This window comes from Tachypleus tridentatus, chromosome 4, assembly GCF_004210375.1.
Source record: "Tachypleus tridentatus isolate NWPU-2018 chromosome 4, ASM421037v1, whole genome shotgun sequence".
NCBI classification, from domain to species: Eukaryota; Metazoa; Arthropoda; class Merostomata; order Xiphosura; family Limulidae; genus Tachypleus; species Tachypleus tridentatus.
Window position 1 is genome coordinate 15,534,548 of NC_134828.1, and position 20,370 is coordinate 15,554,917.

At 35.8% G+C, this 20,370-nt stretch overlaps 1 protein-coding gene and 1 pseudogene across 2 annotated transcripts in view; both read right to left on the reverse strand.

Annotated features, from left to right (window-relative positions):
- Positions 1 to 20,370, reverse strand: part of LOC143248615 (pyrokinin-1 receptor-like) — a 425,075-nt gene that overhangs the window by 136,975 nt on the left and 267,730 nt on the right. The gene's annotated exons all lie outside the window — the stretch shown is intronic.
- LOC143248616 (transcriptional regulator protein Pur-beta-like) overlaps positions 1 to 20,370 on the reverse strand; it is a 50,516-nt pseudogene that overhangs the window by 12,304 nt on the left and 17,842 nt on the right. The window contains exons 2-3 of the transcript XR_013027093.1: positions 2,684 to 2,802; positions 237 to 339 (exon numbers count right to left, since the gene is read on the reverse strand). The product of XR_013027093.1 is annotated as a transcriptional regulator protein Pur-beta-like (transcript). The remainder of the gene's footprint in view (positions 1 to 236; positions 340 to 2,683; positions 2,803 to 20,370) is intronic.

Below are 20,370 nucleotides of genomic sequence, written 5' to 3' on the forward strand. Positions count from 1 at the left end.
TTAAAAGAGAAAAACTTTGTTCCTTTTCATCTTACCAAGGTGAATGTTTCAATTCTAACAAAATCAGTTTAAAAACAAAACTAAAACCTGATTCCCAAGAAGTTAGAATGAAATCAATCTAATACGATTTAGTTTCCAAGAATTTGTAGACTTTTAAAAACAAACACAGTCTGGCTTTTGTCCAATTTCACACTAAGAAAGAATGCATAAGAGTATATTATAATGACCCTACTTACCCAGTGAAGCGTATATTTCACTAAAAGATGTCAAATGATCTCGCAATTCTAGAGCTGTGGACATTGCTAATAACAGACGACTTTTTCTACCTGCAGGACCAACCTGCATAATTTTAAACGTACAATTTCATTACACTGTTTCAATAACAAAAACTTCCAAACATTCAATGTGACTGTAGCTTTGCCAAAAAATTACAACACAAAAATACATGATTCATTTCACTAACTAATAATCCTCATATCCACAAAGAGGAAATTAAAACTGAACATATAGAACTATTTCTCTACGTATAGCGTGATTCAACAAACTTTTAATAACAAATGTTTTAAAATGTGTAAATTTTGCACAATAAATCAAAACCATATTCGAAATAATGAAACTTTAAGAACACATATATAAACATTTAATTGTATAATATACACCACACCTAAAATTAGCTACCACTGTGTCTGTAAGGCACATGTTATTTCTCAAGACAACTTACATACAAAAAAAAACTGATGATGAGAACAGTTTTATTTTGATATCAATATTGAATTTCCAGAATTGTTAACATTCACTTCTTCTTTCAGCCAATCTTTAATAAGAGAAGGAATGTTTTCTTTCATTTGGTCATTCTTGGGTTATATTAGTTCCAGAATAAACTGACTAAGCTCCAACATCAAGTTCTGGTAATGATTAACATTTTGAGACCAAAAGGAGAGATTACAGCAATTGAATCTAAATTAACAAAGAATTTTTTAAAACAAGTGTATATTTTATTCATTACTAAGTATGCATGGAAAATGTTAGGTGAAAATTCTGAAACACATTCAAATTTAATATTTTATTATTAAGACCTCTCTATCTGTATGAATTAGGGTTTACCCTCTCTTTCTCTAGATGGTTTAACAAGATGTCCAGAGTTTGCCAAACTAACTTTACTGAAATATACAAATCAATTAAATAAACAACTGGATGAATGGATCAATATAGCAGCAATTCCAATTTGACTGCTTTGCTACCAAGATAAAAGCTCAACTGAAGTCAGTAACAAAATACATGAAACCAATATTAAATGAAAACTAAACCTATTGTCACTCACAGTGCATGTACCATTGTATTTTATGAAAATGTCAACAGTCTCAAAATGGTGCCCCATGTCCCCTTTTAGAGCATTCAAGTTTCAAATTAATGCTATTACTACTCAGTGTGGCATACATTATTCAATTAAAAGATATGTTCATATAAAAAACAACAACCCCACAGTTCAATAGCTTTTCTACTTTTTACACATGCCAAGTTCATAATTATTTTTTTTCCACCAAATAAATGACTCTTCTTGGTGTATGTGTGTGTGTGATGTCTTTAAAAGATGTTTATTTAACAAGAGAGAGAGAAAATTCTTGCATACATCCAAGACTTGGAAGGTTGTACAAAAGGAAAAATGCACAGTGTTTAAGAACACTCCTGGAGAAAACATTTCTAATGCTTCATAACAGTCTTATGAAATGTTTTAAAGTTGTTATATGCTGCAACAGTGATCCTCTAGTGACTGTCCAAGGTCCAACAGCAACAGCGATTCACCAGTGACTGACCAAGGTCCAAGAGCAACAGCGATTCACCAGTGACTGACCAAGGTCCAACAGCAACAGTGATTCACCAGTGACTGACCAAGGTCCAACAGCAACAGTGATTCACCAGCGCCTGACCAAGGTCCAGCAGGAACAGTGATTCACCAGTGACTGGCCAAGGTCCAACAGATCCTTTATTTCACTCCTCACTTTCAAGAAGAATTTAAAGTTCATACTAGTCTTTAGTTGGAGAACTTACATTTACAATAAAAGCAGTGACAACACTGCTGCTTTCTGAATCCTGCAACTTCTTTATTTTAAAAGCATCAAAAAAACACTGAAGAAAAGGAATACCAAAGGACCTAACATCATTAGTGTGTTTGTGGAATATTTTCAGCTCTTTTTCTAGGCCTAATGTTGCATGTCAAAAACTTGGAAATAAAGACATTGTCAACAAAGTGTCAGAACGTGGTCTTTGTATATCACGTGCCTGCATGTTACAGCAGTCACAAATCTTTATTAGTATTCTGTGAGCAATACTTGAAACACAGTATAATCTGTCCACCAGGACTGTAATACTGAATGTTTAGTAGGTGATATATCAAACCCGGTAGTGTACGAAAACTAGAAATTATAATTTTATACTGGTTCTATCCTGTGACATCACTTTTAAATGATGAAAATTTAACTTCAGTGGAACTGGCATCCTAGTATGAAACTTTTTTTTTTTAATTTCATACAAAACTGCAATGAATTTATCTACTAAATTTACAGCAATGGCATACAAGTATGGGAGTTCAAAACCAGTCGTTTTGTGTTATGAAACAGAAGCTTGGTTGGCTTGGACCTGCATCCGTTTTACATCAGTAGTAAACTGATAAACGACAAAATACCTCAGCAACTTTGATGAACCTTCCTCTTCTGTTCTGTTTAACATCCAAGTAAAACCGTTTGGACTGTATCTGTAACACTTTTGTGGCCAGTTCTTCTTCTGGGGGTGGCATAAGCTGCCCTGTAGGAGGGGGAAGAGATAAACAGTCATTCAACAGCAAAAAAACAATTGTCACACACTTTGTCAATAACTTAATAGTTTGTTAAGTGTACTTCAACCTTTCTGGCCTAATTACCACTTAACTCTGTCTTTCAGTTATTCCAATGAAATTATTCCCAGAGGTAAACTCTTAAATAAGAGCTGAAAACAAAACATATTTCCTTTCACAAATCGAGACAGAACATGCATATTACCTACTTTTTTGTTAACTCGAATGGTTCATCAGATACACAAATAATTTAATAATTTCAGGTGTAAACCTTTCACCCAGAGGACATTTAGTTTCAAGTCTTACCCCAGGAGCAAGTGAAAATAAATTTCTTATCTGCATAAAGAGCACCAAATTACTTTTTGTCTTTCTTATATACTTACTTAAAACTACCTGAGTGACATCTATATTGACTAACCCTAATTTTTAACTGAAAGCTTAGAAGAAAACTGCTTTTATTTAACAGCACCTACTATAAACTCAGATAAAGTGCAGATCCTGATTCTGTGGTAATAACATGCTAGAAGAAACAAGGAAGGTACATAAAATCATCAGATTTAACACATAATGAAACACTTTCTATTCATGAAATTAATAACTATCTAGGAAGTGCTGTCAAACTTCTAACTGTACAAACTTAATGTACAGTAATATGCCAGGTGTCATGACAGTGCACCTTAACTAAACTATGCATGTCATGTGTCTAGTTATTTTCTCAATGTACATAACATGGTGCAAGTTTAAGGCAAGCATGAAACACCCTTACACCCAGGAAACTGGCTTAAATCGTTAGTCTCATGGTCAAGGTTATACAAGTATGTCTCAAAGTTTTGTAGACATACTCTTTGTAACACCATCCAAGTACAATCATGCATGATTATCCAATTATATTTTTTTACACTCAAAACATTTCCACTTTACTCAATCTCCGATTCTTTATCAGTTGAATATTCATTTTGCAATGAACAGAAGGTGAACTATTTTGTACAACGTTTACAGCTTTGTTAAATTAACAATCAAAGATTCAGGACTTGTGTGCTATTCTACATTTTCTATTAGTGTGAGCTAATTCACTTTCAGAGTTTAAACCTATAGTGAAAACAGGCAAGCATCTACTAAACCCTAAGAACTTTGTTCATTAGAATCCTATAACACGTTGCCATTGAAGACAATAAACACTATTCAACTTGAAGCAGCAGAGCTTACAATTCTGTCTCTTATGTTTTGCAAACTGTAAGAAAACTGACTGACTTTGGAATTAAGTATAGAGTTACACAATGAACTACCTGTGCTCTCCCCACCACTGGTATACAAACCCAGTTTCTAGCATTGTAAATTCATAAACATACCACTGTGAAACTGTAGGGGGGGGATTTCGTAAATATAATGGACCCAAGTTTTGTTTGGTTGAAGTTAAGCACAGAGCTACACATTGGGGTGTCTGTGCTCTGCCAATCATGGGTGTTGAAACCCAGATTCTAGCCGTACATGTCCGCAAACTGTGCCACTGTGGAGATGTCCATCAGAAAACACCTGACACAAAGATTTATATTTTTTAACAATTGCAACATTTTTGAAAAATGCATAATGATTGGTTATAGCATGAAAGATTTGATAAATATTATTTAAATACTTAAGACCCGAGTATCTATTTATTATATGTTAGTGTATGGTACTATGGATATTTTGTTATATTTTAGTGTGTGGTTCTGTGAATATTTTATAATATTTTAGTATATGGTACTGTTGATATTTTATGATATGTTTGTGCATGGTGCTGTAGATATTTTGTCATATTTTAGTAAATGGTACTGTGGGTATTTTGTTATATTTTAGTATATGGTACTGTTGATATTTTATGATATGTTAGTGCATGGTGCTGTAGATATTTTGTCATATTTTAGTAAATGGTACTGTGGGTATTTTGTTATATTTTAGTATATGGTAGTGTTGATTTTTTATTACATGTTAGTGTATGGTACTGTGGATATATTGTTATATTTTAGTGTGTGGTACTGTGGATAATTTGTTATATTTAGTGTATGGATCTGTGGATATTTTCTTATATTTTACTAATATAGTACTGTGGATATTTTTCATATTTTAGTGTATGATACTGTGGATATTTTATTATGTTAGTGCATGGTAGTGTTGATATTTTATTATATGTTAGTGCATGGTACCGTGGTTATTTTGTCACATATTAGCATGTGGTTCTGTAGATATTTTGTTATATTGTAGTATGTGGTACTGTGGATATTTTGTTATATTTTAGTGTATGGTACTGTGGATATTTTGCTATATTTTAGTGTATGGTACTAGGGATACTTAATTATATATATCTATATGGTATTGTGGATATTTTATTGTCTTTTAGTGTATGGTATTGTGGATATTTTATTGTCTTTCAGTGTATGGTATTGTGGATATTTTATTGTCTTTCAGTGTATGGTATTATGGATATTTTATTATTTATTAGTATATGGTATTGTGGATATTTTTATATATTTTTGTATATGGTACTGTTGATAGTTTATTATGTTAGTGCATGGTACTGTGAATATTGTGCTATATTTTAGTGTATGGTACTGTGGATATTTTGTTATATTTTAGTGTATGGTACTGTGGATATTTTATTAGTGTTTATTATATTGTGTGGATACTTTATTATATTTTAGTATATGGTTCTGTGGATAATTTGGTTGTAGTTTTAGCTAAGTTGTAGTTTTCTATGAGACTGTGTTACAATAACATAACAAATCTACTTAAAACCTCCCTCAATAAGGATCATTAATTTTATTACAGTTATTAGTTGACAGTTTTATTTCAGTCTGTATATTAAACAACTTGACAGTTTGTATTTTGTTACTCCAAATTAACTTTCAATATTTATATTAGTTATTCACCACTGAATGTTTGTTTCGATCTCAGCTATTAATACACAGGGAGATAAGAGCTGCCTGCACAAGCCATCTATAATTTTGAGCTGATATAGTTAATCAACAGCAACTACCACCAACAGTCAATGGCCTCCAAAGTGCAGAAAATACTTTTCTAACAACGAAGCAGAAACTACAGATTCTCAGATCCAATGTGAGGACAACTACCTGGCTCTCTAATGGATTTCTACAGGGAAACTTCCAGAAATATGTCATGGTCAAACCTAACTAATCATACATAATAGTGTAGTTTTGTTAAGGTATACTGATATTTAGTAAAAATATATCCCAGGGTATTGCTTCAGATAACATTAAACGATAAAACAACCTTTTCTGACAAGCTCCTAAATATTTTAGGAACATCAAAACCAGTCATGTGATACCACAGTTTTATGTCTAAACATTATAATTTTTCCTCTCTACAACAAACGCACTGCTTGTTCTTTCAATTCACCTGGTTCTGAAAACTACCTACGTTTATTGTAAAAAGGAAAAAAAGTGATTTCTGTAATTATTTGGTTGAATAATTTCTAAGAAAAAAATAAAAAACTAGTAACATTTAAGTGTACAAGGTTTGTACGACACATAAAGTTAAATTCAAACATAAAAGTGTGTACGTGTTTGTATGCAATGCTCGCATACACACAAACCAAACATTTATTCAATCCAACTGCATTTTGAAGGACATAAAACAAAAAAGTAAATTATTTTCCACGTACAGTTATCATCCAATCATTCTTTTCCATACAGATTTATCACCTAATCACGTTATACAAAACGATTAACAATAAACTAACATTCTAGAAGTTTTTATTCTGTACTAAACATGAATAATCCAAACAAATTCTGTTTCCCAATGGTGATGAAAATGTACAGAACAAACGAATAAGATTATTTACTTTAAACCTGGGTTGATTATATGTCGAACAACAAGCTGTATTGTACCTCGATTATTTCATAACGGTACTTTAGATACTTTACTTATCAATTAGGGAATATACTAAAAAATTGTGTGACTTATTTATTATGTTACCAGGCTTTGAATAAAAGCAAAATTATTAAACATAAGTAAAAAAAAAAAAATGTTATAAACAACATATCACGTGTATATTTTAAGTAAACTTCAGTGAAATTATTAACTGTTAAGACTAATTAGTTTAGTTATTAGAAATGTTGTTTGTCACAAGAAGAAAAATTAATCATACAACCACGTAAATAATGTTGTTTTTTTTTTTTTTGCCAATAAATCCAAATAAATACGAGATGTGACTTAGCACTTCGGGGAAATATCCGTAATTCAAAGCCCTAGACTACACGGTAAGAGTAATGTCCGAGCAGACGAGACATTTTCGCCAGACAGACAGACAGATTGTTTTGTCTCGCCAAAAGATGTTTTTTTTTCTTAGTTTCTTTTGGAAATAGTGCGCAAACACACCTCTCCACCTGGCGAAACGTGAACTTCTACGATCTACTGTGGATCATACTCTTCGTCTGAGGTGACTGCTAGCGTTCGAAGAACATCACGATTACACTAACCAATCACGCGATGCTATTATTTCCTTCTGGCCAATCACATGATTAAACGTTCGTCCTACTGCTATACTGCAACAAACGTTTCGTCTGTTGCGTTTTAAAATACGTTAGAAGCTGGAAATGCAGAGATTGTATTGTTGTATTCAAAATAGGATTATCCTGCACCACACGTCACAATAGATAATATACCGCATTCCAAAGATGCGCGAATATTACTCTTATCAAATGAACTGCGCAAAGCGGTTAGTAGCGGTAGGATGTCGCTAATTTTACGAGTTCGCAGTTGTTTTTTTTTACTCGAAAACGTTCGTTCAATTAACTTCTTCAAATCTCTATCATCAGTAATTATTTAACATATTTTATTTCGAAACTTTATAAGATAGTGATTACAGAAAAATTCGTAAGTTAATTAACAACTAATAAAATGAAAAACAAAACACGTAAATAATAACGTTCAGTAAGCCTGAAATACACCAGTAGGAAACAAAAATGAATAAACCTCTCAAAGATACGAATAATGAATTTTAAAAACTGATCCGATCCATTTCAGTTTCTTTTGTTTTCTTCTTTCAAGCTCTTAGTCACTTTAGAAATCGAAGCGCATATCACAATCTGGTTTGATTAGTCAGATAAAACCTGATATGTTATTAAGAAATTTCCAATATAAAATCAACATTAATAAACCTTTATAAATACACCAATGTGTCGCCCCCTTTCTGTGCATTATACAGCCGGCTTAAATACAATAAAATTTAACCTTCAATTAAAAATAAAATTATATCAATTCGCTGTACTGCACGTGGGATCTAATTAAGTCTAATTTTACAAATTTACATGAAAGTACGAATATATTTCGGTTTCTGAAAATGACGTGGTACTACGAGTTGAAACTGATCAGTTCCCAACTATGCAACAACAAAAATTGTTTTCATTACGCACACGTCGCACACACAGAAAAAAAAAACATATTTTAACGAATTTACAGAATTATTCCACTCATTAAGCCAGTGTTTCGTAAAAAGTTTCATTATTTTATATCCGTTTACAACATAATAAATAATTACTATAACATCCGTTGGAATGAGAAGTGAAAGTAGAATCGGTGAACATTAAAATTAGTGGTTTGCGCACGAGGTTTTAGTAATTAAAGATGTGTCTCACAGCGATAAAAGTTTGGGAAACTTGTTACAAATTTTATGTAGTTTGGAATGTAGACCCCAAAGACACAGAAATGCGCAAGCTATTCACTGTTCTTCAAACCTTATAAGTTACTGGAATTTCAAACAAATACTACCGTGACTTTAATTATTACAATAATAATGGTGTCGGTATTAAATCACGAGCCTTAAGACATGTTGAAGTGATTAATTTACCAGACGAGTTTGTGGAAAGTACAAAATACGAAAGTCCACACACATACACCAGTGATGTTCTGTGTCCCAGCACGTTTTGTTTTTTAAATACCAGAACATTCAACTTAAAATTTTGTGCTTTTAAGTACCATGCAAGGTTGAACAGAGAAGTCGTTACCCACTAAACGCCTTACCCCTCATTCAATGAATGGCGAAGTTCCAATCAATAAGTGTCTTTAACATGGATACCACACACAACACTTATCTGGGTCACAGCGTTTCCTAGACATGCACCATAAAGGATTTTCGGAGTACTTGAAATTACAAAGACTGATACAACTCAAGAACTGTTATGTTTCATTGCAAATGTCAAACATTTGTGGAACACGACAGCCAGTTGTCACACGTATACAGGACACTAACTTTTCCAACTTTTTAAGGTTCACCAATGTCAAACGAACTCCAACCTTCGGGGAACGATAAATGCAGACGTTCGGCGATATAAAAAAATGTTTACTTACATTTAAAGAGTTATCTTGAAATAGGTTATGGTTGAATTTCGCGCAAAACTACACGAGGGCTATCTGCGCTAGCCGTCCCTAATTTAGCAGTGTAAGACTAGAGGGAAGGCAGCTAGTCACCACCACCCACCGCAAACTCTTGGACTACTCTTTTACCAACGAATAGTGGGATTGATCGTCACATTACAACGCCCCCACGGCTGAAAGGGCGAGCATATTTAGTGCGACGGGGATTCGAACGCGCAACCCTCAGATTACGAGTCGAACGCCTTAATCCACCTGGTCATGCCAAGCCTGAATTAGTATGAAACTTAAATTAAAATGACACAATTCACTAACATTCCACAATATACATATGTTGATCGTTGTGAGTGAAAAAAACAAAAACAAAACTGAAACCACACTACTTTACTACCTTTAACCACGGGTAAGAGGGAAACTTGTATGTCAAATTTCAACAGCTTCTGAAAAGAAGAAAATCGAGTGAATCCACGTGACGATTTTTATCATTTGCAAAAAAAAGTGGGCGTGGAATGTGACATTTGTTTTTCTTACAAGTACACGATGTTATATATAAACCATTAGGGTACAGCGCTACCTACGCAGTATACCTCGAAATTCTTGCTTTTGGTATCAAAAACTGATCTGCTCATCCACAGACGTAATTACTCAAGTGCACTGTTACAATGAAACACGTCAATTTTATTAAACGGCTTCAGATGCTTTCGCCTTTGTTTTTACAGACAACGTCAAGCACTTTATAATAAAGCTAAACCAAAGATCTACTTGAACAACCAACGAGAGATACGCACGAAGATAACACCGCGCGTGTCTGCTTTCTGAAACGAAGTGCTTTTAAATCATCTGGACTTCAAAGTTAAAAGTATCGTACATACGTTGAGTCACTTCACGAAATGAACTCACAGTAATACTGAACTGAAAGAGCCGTCTCCAAGGTACCTGTAGATTATGCCTACAGACTTGGATGTATGTAATTTCATTCATTTGATAAGAACTTTCACTTTTGAAAGCTTAGAATAATAAATTCACTCAGTAACTTCTCAGAAGCTAGGGGAGTTAAGATACTAGAAACACCAAAAACATTAAGTCACTCAAATGTTACCGAGCAGAACGATACAACATAGTGTAACAAAGCAAGGCACGAAACTAGGATACCCTAATTACACCCAGCTTTTAAAAAACAGGCAGTATTCAAGTTCAATACCTGAAAGATGAGGCATTACAACTGTTATGTATTGTAATAGGTATATTTATCATTCAGCGACTGCGGGATTGTGGTCTCAAAAAAATATGCACTGTAAACCTTCTATTAACACGCGTCTCAGAAGATATATTGTAAAGACTTCACAAAAGACTTGCTTCTGACGCATACCTCTGAAACATGAATCTTATAACTCGCTTCTGAAAACGGTACGACTCCCTAATATGGAGTCAAGACTGAAAGACCAAACTATCAATACAATAAAAAATACGCATCTTATTGTAGAACATTTAAATAATCGAACACCCAAGTTTTAGTAAATATCTAGACATTTCCATTCAGAGGTTTACTTGTATTCAAGAGGCCAATAGAAGGCAAATGACCGGGTCAAACTTTGCACAGCTGAATATCCTGTATTGTGTTATCGCTACTTAAGGAAATATACACAATATTTACTATATACAACAAGAAACGAACACGAAATAATAAAAGGAAAATAACTGTAATAACATGTACTTGATTGTTTGTTCTTTTGGTAAAATGGTATACTGACTAAAACAGATACACCTGCACTTCAGTCAAGCGTATAGTATACGTGGGATTGGTGGTAAAGACAATTAACTGATGTTAGTCGAAGCTCTGTGCATTTCCTAGAACCTAAAAGAAAACGGCCTGTAACGTCAGGATGGTGTGACAGCTATAATAAAAACAAATCATAACGTCCAAGACTGGTACGTTTTCAGTTCCTTCCATGTTTCTGTGCAGGTGGAAGATAATTTGGAAGTGGTTGTTGCTCTTTTTATAGTAGCATAACATTATAATTAAGAATACTTCAAAAACACGCGTTCATTACTACACGAAATAGAACAGTTCCACACAAGTTCCCTCTGTGTTATTAATATGAAGCAACCGAGAAATATGTTAACAGTCTGAAGGTGTGTTTTCATTGGAACATCGTCTGTGGTCAGTTTCATGTCAACAATACCGATAGCAGTAAGTTGTGGTGTGCGAATACTAAATTACTTGGTGTTTAAGAATTTCGCTCAAAGATAAGCGAGGACTACCTGCGCGTCCCCCCCAGTGACCCAGCGGCATGTCTGCGGACTTACACACTAAAATCCGGGTTTTGATACCCGTGGTGGGCAGAGCACAGATAGCCCATTGTGTAGCTTTGTGCTTAATTCAAAACAAACAAACAAAACAGACCGACTACCTACGCTAGTCGTTCCTAATTTAACAGCTAGTCATCACCACCAACTCTGGGTCTGCTCTTTTATCAACGAATAGTGGGATTGACTGTCACGTTATAATGCTCCTACCATTGAAAGGGGAAAGATGTTTGGTGGAAGTGGGATTCGAACCTGAGACCTTCAGATTCCGAGTCGAGTACCCTAACCACCTGCCCAACACTAATAATCAAACGTACTGTTTGGAAGAACATCGTCTGTAGTCAGCTTCTTACCAACAATACAGACTGTATTATAAAAGAGGAAAAGCTACATACAATTGTTATATTGAGCATGTTCAAGTTTGAAAGTTTTAAGTTGTTTAATCACGTAACGTTGACTAAAGTATTACCTGCATAACCGAGAAAACAAAACGATTGCGAACTCCGCAGAGTATCAGTTTTTTGATAGTTCAACAGTTGTAATTTAAATAAGTGTTCAATAAACAAAATGTAAGCTTCTTGTGCACAACAAACAGAATAGAAATAAGACGTTCTCTAACGTTCGTTTCGTTTATTCAATTATTCGAGAGTTATTGTTTACAATCATATAGTTTCTCATTAACAGTGATAAATGTCAGAGTTCTCCTGCTCCTTCATTACTCCTGACTACTTTATAACTTCTCTGAAAACGACACTCCTCGAGGTACTTGAAAAAGACCTCCACACGTCTGGTCCGATTAACTTCTGCGTTAGGGTAAGAAAAGTTTTAAGCACAGAGAACTGGGATTCCAAGAGAATAAGGGATAAAAATTCCTATGACCTATTCGTTCTCACTGACTCTGCAAACTTACTTCCAGAATCGTATATGGCGCTTTGGGGGATATTTCATACAGCTAAGAACAGCCCCTGAACCACCCCGAGTCAGCCTACCCAGTTTGATCCTGCTGGTTCCAAAATTGTGGGAGGAGTTAGCGGGCAAACAAATGCACAAACACATAGCGTAAATTGATATAGAGCAGTAGCACAGTGAACGTTAAGGTTTAGAATGACGTACTTGCTAAGAAATAGTCTATAATCGTGTCTTACTAATAACACTGATTAAACAAACATACCAGATAAAAGTCGTAGTGAACGTACTAATCACTTGAAACTGATTTTATTTTCATGCCACCCGTATTTTTGTTTCTAAGCTTTGGATTTCACAATAACAACATGTACTGGTTCACTGATCCTGCTACATCTGTCCAACAGCAGCCACCAGGTCTGGTGGTCAATAAATGAAGAGCTTTATAAAGTTACACCTGTCCACACAAACACACACTATCCTGTCTGGTGTCAATAAATGAAGAGCTTTATAAAGTTACACCTGTCCACACAAACACACACTATCCTGTCTGGTGTCAATACATGAAGAGCTTTATAAAGTTACACCTGTCTCTACAAACACACACTATCCTGTCTGGTGTCAATAAATGAAGAGCTTTATAAAGTTACACCTGTCCACACAAACACACACTATCCTGTCTGGTGTCAATGAATGAAGAGCTTTATAAAGTTACACCTGTCCACACAAACACACACTATCCTGTCTGGTGTCAATAAATGAAGAGCTTTATAAAGTTACACTTGTCCACACAAACACACACTATCCTGTCTGGTGTCAATAAATGAAGAGCTTTATAAAGTTACACCTGTCCACACAAACACACACTATTCTGTCTGGTGTCAATAAATGAAGAGCTTTATAAAGTTACACCTGTCTACACAAACACACACTATCCTGTCTGGTGTCAATGAATGAAGAGCTTTATAAAGTTACACCTGTCTATACAAACACACACTATCCTGTCTGGTGTCAATAAATGAAGAGCTTTATAAAGTTACACCTGTCTCTACAAACACACACTATCCTGTCTGGTGTCAATAAATGAAGAGCTTTATAAAGTTACACCTGTCTCTACAAACACACACTATCCTGTCTGGTGTCAATAAATGAAGAGCTTTATAAAGTTACACCTGTCCACACAAACACACACTATCCTGTCTGGTGTCAATAAAGGAAGAGCTTTATAAAGTTACACCTGTCCACACAAACACACACTATCCTGTCTGGTGTCAATAAATGAAGAGCTTTATAAAGTTACACTTGTCCACACAAACACACACTATCCTGTCTGGTGTCAATAAATGAAGAGCTTTATAAAGTTACACCTGTCCACACAAACACACACTATTCTGTCTGGTGTCAATAAATGAAGAGCTTTATAAAGTTACACCTGTCCACACAAACACACACTATCCTGTCTGGTGTCAATGAATGAAGAGCTTTATAAAGTTACACCTGTCCACACAAACACACACTATTCTGTCTGGTGTCAATAAATGAAGAGCTTTATAAAGTTACACCTGTCTATACAAACACACACTATCCTGTCTGGTGTCAATAAATGAAGAGCTTTATAAAGTTACACCTGTCTCTACAAACACACACTATCCTGTCTGGTGTCAATAAATGAAGAGCTTTATAAAGTTACACCTGTCTCTACAAACACACACTATCCTGTTTGGTGTCAATGAATGAAGAGCTGTATAAAGTTACACCTGTCCACACAAACACACACTATCCTGTTTGGTGTCAATGAATGAAGAGCTGTATAAAGTTACACCTGTCCACACAAACACACACTATCCTGTTTGGTGTCAATGAATGAAGAGCTGTATAAAGTTACACCTGTCCACACAAACACACACTATCCTGTCTGGTGTCAATAAATGAAGAGCTTTATAAAGTTACACCTGTCCACACAAACACACACTATCCTGTTTGGTGTCAATAAATGAAGAGCTTTATAAAGTTACACCTGTCTCTACAAACACACACTATCCTGTCTGGTGTCAATAAATGAAGAGCTTTATAAAGTTACACCTGTCCACACAAACACACACTATCCTGTCTGGTGTCAATAAAGGAAGAGCTTTATAAAGTTACACATGTCCACACAAACACACACTATCCTGTCTGGTGTCAATAAAGGAAGAGCTTTATAAAGTTACACATGTCCACACAAACACACACTATCCTGTCTGGTGTCAATGAATGAAGAGCTTTATAAAGTTACACCTGTCCACACAAACACACACTATCCTGTTTGGTGTCAATGAATGAAGAGCTGTATAAAGTTACACCTGTCCACACAAACACACACTATCCTGTTTGGTGTCAATGAATGAAGAGCTGTATAAAGTTACACCTGTCCACACAAACACACACTATCCTGTCTGGTGTCAATAAAGGAAGAGCTTTATAAAGTTACACCTGTCCACACAAACACACACTATCCTGTCTGGTGTCAATAAATGAAGAGCTATATAAAGTTACACCTGTCCACACAAACACACACTATCCTGTCTGGTGTCAATAAATGAAGAGCTTTATAAAGTTACACCTGTCCACACAAACACACACTATCCTGTTTGGTGTCAATGAATGAAGAGCTGTATAAAGTTACACCTGTCCACACAAACACACACTATCCTGTTTGGTGTCAATGAATGAAGAGCTGTATAAAGTTACACCTGTCCACACAAACACACACTATCCTCTCTGGTGTCAATAAATGAAGAGCTTTATAAAGTTACACCTGTCCACACAAACACACACTATCCTGTCTGGTGTCAATAAATGAAGAGCTTTATAAAGTTACACCTGTCCACACAAACACACACTATCCTGTCTGGTGTCAATAAATGAAGAGCTTTATAAAGTTACACCTGTCCACACAAACACACACTATCCTGTTTGGTGTCAATGAATGAAGAGCTGTATAAAGTTACACCTGTCCACACAAACACACACTATCCTGTCTGGTGTCAATAAATGAAGAGCTTTATAAAGTTACACCTGTCCACACAAACACACACTATCCTGTCTGGTGTCAAAACATGAAGAGCTTTATAAAGTTACACCTGTCCACACAAACACACACTATCCTGTCTGGTGTCAATACATGAAGAGCTTTATAAAGTTACACCTGTCCACACAAACACACACTATTCTGTCTGGTGTCAATGAATGAAGAGCTTTATAAAGTTACACTTGTCCACACAAACACACACTATCCTGTCTGGTGTCAATAAATGAAGAGCTTTATAAAGTTACACTTGTCCACACAAACACACACTATCCTGTCTGGTGTCAATAAATGAAGAGCTTTATAAAGTTACACCTGTCCACACAAACACACACTATCCTGTCTGGTGTCAATGAATGAAGAGCTGTATAAAGTTACACCTGTCCACACAAACACACACTATCCTGTCTGGTGTCAATGAATGAAGAGCTGTATAAAGTTACACATGTCCACACAAACACACACTATCCTGTCTGGTGTCAATAAATGAAGAGCTATATAAAGTTACACCTGTCCACACAAACACACACTATCCTGTCTGGTGTCAATAAATGAAGAGCTTTATAAAGTTACACCTGTCCACACAAACACACACTATCCTGTCTGGTGTCAATGAATGAAGAGCTTTATAAAGTTACACCTGTCTCTACAAACACACACTATCCTGTCTGGTGTCAATAAATGAAGAGCTTTATAAAGTTACACCTGTCTCTACAAACACACACTATCCTGTCTGGTGTCAATAAATGAAGAGCTTTATAAAGTTACACCTGTCCACACAAACACACACTATCCTGTCTGGTGTCAATAAAGGAAGAGCTTTATAAAGTTACACCTGTCCACACAAACACACACTATCCTGTCTGGTGTCAATAAATGAAGAGCTTTATAAAGTTACACTTGTCCACACAAACACACACTATCCTGTCTGGTGTCAATAAATGAAGAGCTTTATAAAGTTACACCTGTCCACACAAACACACACTATTCTGTCTGGTGTCAATAAATGAAGAGCTTTATAAAGTTACACCTGTCCACACAAACACACACTATCCTGTCTGGTGTCAATGAATGAAGAGCTTTATAAAGTTACACCTGTCCACACAAACACACACTATTCTGTCTGGTGTCAATAAATGAAGAGCTTTATAAAGTTACACCTGTCTATACAAACACACACTATCCTGTCTGGTGTCAATAAATGAAGAGCTTTATAAAGTTACACCTGTCTCTACAAACACACACTATCCTGTCTGGTGTCAATAAATGAAGAGCTTTATAAAGTTACACCTGTCTCTACAAACACACACTATCCTGTTTGGTGTCAATGAATGAAGAGCTGTATAAAGTTACACCTGTCCACACAAACACACACTATCCTGTTTGGTGTCAATGAATGAAGAGCTGTATAAAGTTACACCTGTCCACACAAACACACACTATCCTGTTTGGTGTCAATGAATGAAGAGCTGTATAAAGTTACACCTGTCCACACAAACACACACTATCCTGTCTGGTGTCAATAAATGAAGAGCTTTATAAAGTTACACCTGTCCACACAAACACACACTATCCTGTTTGGTGTCAATAAATGAAGAGCTTTATAAAGTTACACCTGTCTCTACAAACACACACTATCCTGTCTGGTGTCAATAAATGAAGAGCTTTATAAAGTTACACCTGTCCACACAAACACACACTATCCTGTCTGGTGTCAATAAAGGAAGAGCTTTATAAAGTTACACATGTCCACACAAACACACACTATCCTGTCTGGTGTCAATAAATGAAGAGCTTTATAAAGTTACACCTGTCCACACAAACACACACTATCCTGTTTGGTGTCAATGAATGAAGAGCTGTATAAAGTTACACCTGTCCACACAAACACACACTATCCTGTTTGGTGTCAATGAATGAAGAGCTGTATAAAGTTACACCTGTCCACACAAACACACACTATCCTGTTTGGTGTCAATGAATGAAGAGCTGTATAAAGTTACACCTGTCCACACAAACACACACTATCCTGTCTGGTGTCAATAAAGGAAGAGCTTTATAAAGTTACACCTGTCCACACAAACACACACTATCCTGTCTGGTGTCAATAAATGAAGAGCTTTATAAAGTTACACCTGTCCACACAAACACACACTATCCTGTCTGGTGTCAATGAATGAAGAGCTTTATAAAGTTACACCTGTCCACACAAACACACACTATTCTGTCTGGTGTCAATAAATGAAGAGCTTTATAAAGTTACACCTGTCTATACAAACACACACTATCCTGTCTGGTGTCAATAAATGAAGAGCTTTATAAAGTTACACCTGTCTCTACAAACACACACTATCCTGTCTGGTGTCAATAAATGAAGAGCTTTATAAAGTTACACCTGTCTCTACAAACACACACTATCCTGTTTGGTGTCAATGAATGAAGAGCTGTATAAAGTTACACCTGTCCACACAAACACACACTATCCTGTTTGGTGTCAATGAATGAAGAGCTGTATAAAGTTACACCTGTCCACACAAACACACACTATCCTGTTTGGTGTCAATGAATGAAGAGCTGTATAAAGTTACACCTGTCCACACAAACACACACTATCCTGTCTGGTGTCAATAAATGAAGAGCTTTATAAAGTTACACCTGTCCACACAAACACACACTATCCTGTTTGGTGTCAATAAATGAAGAGCTTTATAAAGTTACACCTGTCTCTACAAACACACACTATCCTGTCTGGTGTCAATAAATGAAGAGCTTTATAAAGTTACACCTGTCCACACAAACACACACTATCCTGTCTGGTGTCAATAAAGGAAGAGCTTTATAAAGTTACACATGTCCACACAAACACACACTATCCTGTCTGGTGTCAATAAATGAAGAGCTTTATAAAGTTACACCTGTCCACACAAACACACACTATCCTGTTTGGTGTCAATGAATGAAGAGCTGTATAAAGTTACACCTGTCCACACAAACACACACTATCCTGTTTGGTGTCAATGAATGAAGAGCTGTATAAAGTTACACCTGTCCACACAAACACACACTATCCTGTCTGGTGTCAATAAAGGAAGAGCTTTATAAAGTTACACCTGTCCACACAAACACACACTATCCTGTCTGGTGTCAATAAATGAAGAGCTATATAAAGTTACACCTGTCCACACAAAACACACACTATCCTGTCTGGTGTCAATAAATGAAGAGCTTTATAAAGTTACACCTGTCCACACAAACACACACTATCCTGTCTGGTGTCAATAAATGAAGAGCTTTATAAAGTTACACCTGTCCACACAAACACACACTATCCTGTTTGGTGTCAATGAATGAAGAGCTGTATAAAGTTACACATGTCCACACAAACACACACTATCCTGTCTGGTGTCAATAAATGAAGAGCTTTATAAAGTTACACCTGTCCACACAAACACACACTATCCTGTCTGGTGTCAATACATGAAGAGCTTTATAAAGTTACACCTGTCCACACAAACACACACTATCCTGTCTGGTGTCAATACATGAAGAGCTTTATAAAGTTACACCTGTCCACACAAACACACACTATTCTGTCTGGTGTCAATGAATGAAGAGCTTTATAAAGTTACACTTGTCCACACAAACACACACTATCCTGTCTGGTGTCAATAAATGAAGAGCTTTATAAAGTTACACTTGTCCACACAAACACACACTATCCTGTCTGGTGTCAATAAATGAAGAGCTTTATAAAGTTACACCTGTCCACACAAACACACACTATCCTGTCTGGTGTCAATGAATGAAGAGCTGTATAAAGTTACACCTGTCCACACAAACACACACTATCCTGTCTGGTGTCAATGAATGAAGAGCTGTATAAAGTTACACCTGTCCACACAAACACACACTATCCTGTCTGGTGTCAATGAATGAAGAGCTGTATAAAGTTACACATGTCCACACAAACACACACTATCCTGTCTGGTGTCAATAAATGAAGAGCTATATAAAGTTACACCTGTCCACACAAACACACACTATCCTGTCTGGTGTCAATAAATGAAGAGCTTTATAAAGTTACACCTGTCCACACAAACACACACTATCCTGTCTGGTGTCAATGAATGAAGAGCTGTATAAAGTTACACATGTCCACACAAACACACACTATCCTGTCTGGTGTCAATAAATGAAGAGCTATATAAAGTTACACCTGTCCACACAAACACACACTATCCTGTCTGGTGTCAATAAATGAAGAGCTTTATAAAGTTACACCTGTCCACACAAACACACACTATCCTGTCTGGTGTCAATGAATGAAGAGCTGTATAAAGTTACACATGTCCACACAAACACACACTATCCTGTCTGGTGTCAATAAATGAAGAGCTATATAAAGTTACACCTGTCCACACAAACACACACTATCCTGTCTGGTGTCAATAAATGAAGAGCTTTATAAAGTTACACCTGTCCACACAAACACACACTATCCTGTCTGGTGTCAATGAATGAAGAGCTTTATAAAGTTACACCTGTCCACACAAACACACACTATCCTGTCTGGTGTCAATGAAGGAAGAGCTTTATAAAGTTACACCTGTCCACACAAACACACACTATCCTGTCTGGTGTCAATGAAGGAAGAGCTTTATAAAGTTACACCTGTCCACACAAACACACACTATCCTGTCTGGTGTCAATGAAGGGAAGAGCTTTATAAAGTTACACCTGTCCACACAAACACACACTATCCTGTCTGGTGTCAATGAATGAAGAGCTTTATAAAGTTACACCTGTCCACACAAACACACACTATCCTGTCTGGTGTCAATAAAGGAAGAGCTTTATAAAGTTACACCTGTCCACACAAACACACACTATCCTG